The sequence below is a fragment of the Etheostoma spectabile genome, chromosome 6 (genome assembly GCF_008692095.1).
Source record: "Etheostoma spectabile isolate EspeVRDwgs_2016 chromosome 6, UIUC_Espe_1.0, whole genome shotgun sequence".
Lineage (NCBI taxonomy): Eukaryota > Metazoa > Chordata > Actinopteri > Perciformes > Percidae > Etheostoma > Etheostoma spectabile.
Genome location: NC_045738.1, coordinates 24,115,945 through 24,118,545, shown reverse-complemented (window position 1 = coordinate 24,118,545; position 2,601 = coordinate 24,115,945). Strand labels below are relative to the sequence as shown.

Here is a 2,601-nt window from a genome sequence, read left to right as displayed (position 1 = left end):
GGAATTATTTAGACTAAAATTAAAGGAATGGATGTTGATGGATAATCACAGACAGGAAAATGTCAACTTTTACTCAATACCATTTCAAAAACACTTCAAGTTGTTTTCAAATGCTATAAAATTGAATAAGTTAATTAATCAATGAAAAGTAGAGATTTGTACTTGGCAAAGAGCGTTGTGTGGAATCAATCATGTTATTTTGTTATTTTATAACATTGATATAGGACAACGGGTCAGTTTAACAAAATTAAAGGATTATTAACCCTAATGGACAACGTTAGGGTTAATAATCCTTTAATTTGGTTTAATAAAGTATATTGTCGTTCAACTTTATCATGGTGTGTCTCCTATTTGTTGTGACATACAAGCTGTTTGGCATCTTAAATCAGCTTTACACAAATTCAACAAACTCAGTTTGTATATCCAATGTTGAGGCCTCCGTGTCTAGAAGATATTATTACAGATCCATGTCTGGCCACAGGGAGGCAGGGTAGCCCAGAACATTGGAGGCATCCAATGGTTCCAGAGCTCTGGTCTAGACTATCAGCCAGGCAGTTAAGCAGCGTGTGGCAACACACTCAATACAGTCCAGTTTACTCAAAATGCTCAAGCTTGCAGAAACGGATCGGTGCCATTATGTAAAGAAATAACACTCAGTGTAAAGTATACAAAAAGTTTCTCTGGAGTTATGCATTAGCTGTGCGGTTGAGAGGAGATTTATGGCTTCTGAGTCTTGCTGGAGGCTGCGGGCAGCGAGAAGAGGAGGATGAACCCGGCTCCTCTGAATGGGCTGAGACAGTGGCTTGGAGGTTGGCCACAATGGTTAACCTTCTCCTTCAGTAATGACCATATCTGGTTTCCTCCACTCCTTATGCGCTTACAAGTGACATTACGTGGGCTGCAGACAGCCTGCTGCTTCATGCTTCTACTGTACGAGCGGGATGTTGCCAATAATCCTGATAACCCTGTAAAGAAACATTTTAATACATTCAGCAGACCATCACTTAACGAAAGAGTGGGAGAGCTGGATTCCGTCAGCAGCATCATTGCGGTGATGAAGTCACACAAGAGAGAGAAAATCATTTGGATGTCGTTCGTTGTGGAGCAATGCAGGATCCAGCAGTTAATTTAATTTGAACAGAAGCCCAGAGTGATTGCATTCGTTCTGGCAGTTTGACGGGGCTAAATGGTGTGTGACAGTCAGTCTGACACCTGGGGAATCTAAGTGGAGGACACTTTGGCCAGGGTGTCCACAGACACACACTCTCTTTCAACAGGTTCTTAGTGCAGCGTGAAAATCAGACTGTGCCGGGTTTGGAAAAGCTCCCAGGACGCTTCCCGCTGATAGGGAGAACGTACAGCATCGCATGTGGACCATGTCGGTGCATCATCATCCACTGTGGAGTAACTGGCCAAGAAAGCCCGTAAGTGCATTGTCATCCAACTGAGTCTGCAAAAAGAGACTTTTTGGCTTGAGTTTCCCACAGTGTCCAATAAAACATGCCCAGTGGTCAACATCTAACCAGCCCCAAACAGACGGTAATAAAACACAAGCCCGCAAAGAGCTGTAAAACAGTCTCAATGAATAAGAATACAAATATGACCCTCTGTTTCTGTTCAACTTCACACTCCCAGCTCCAGACTCAGACATAACACAAATCTAGCAGAAAAAGGCCTGCAATTATTCAGCATGGAGTGGAAACTGATACGTTGCCATGATGGCTCTTGGTCACAAAAGGCGCTCATTTCAACAATTTTCCACTGCAGTCAGCTGATCGAGAAGCTGTGCCCTCTCCATCCCTCAGTGGAGGGAGTCGCAAGGACAGCTGGGAGGCACCCAGGAGACAAAGTGTCCAAAGGGTGGCGCTATGGCGCAATTATCCATCTCAGTCGTCTACCTTAGCAAGCAAGGGTCACCAACTGTGGTCTCTAGTTCGAATCCACCTTTGATAAAACTAATGTTTCATTCATTTTTACCTATTTTCCCAATGTCTACATCTCAGGGACAACCATGAAAACCGACCATGTCAGTGCTTTAATTACAATAAGAAAATGTTCCCCCCAAAAAAATCAAATTTAAAGACAATTCAAAACGGTTTGGTACAAATCTAAGCCAAGAATTTCCTTATTTCAAGATAGCACATAGGCTTTCACTATTAGCATTATAATGCAAAAAATACCCCAATGAATTAGATCTCCAAAAAATGTTAGAAAACTCTGTAATTCCACATATGTTGCAGCATATATCATAGTTATATACATATCTGTAGGTGGGAAGCAGAGGGACAAGGTGTCTATTCATTCTTAAGAAAATATGCAAACTGCCCACAAAATATTTTCTGAAAATGTCCCTATCTTAAAATAATAATAGGTCTACTGACAACACTCAAAATGCCTCAAAATGTAGATGGAAATAGGGAATAGGGTGCATCACTTTACAAAATCCGATTAAATCCTTCAAGGAAGACAAAAAAAAAGCCAAACTTAAAAATAAGTGCATTCAAAGAAAAGAAACAATCCAAACGGGGGGAAAAAAATTGCGAAAACATTAAGATATCAAAGAAATTATGAAGAAAACAAACAATTAAAGAACATAGTCCC

At 40.9% G+C, this 2,601-nt stretch overlaps 1 protein-coding gene across 1 annotated transcript in view; it reads right to left on the bottom strand.

Annotated features, from left to right (window-relative positions):
• Positions 1 to 2,601, bottom strand: part of prss35 (serine protease 35) — a 6,924-nt gene that overhangs the window by 4,028 nt on the left and 295 nt on the right. The window lies entirely within an intron of this gene.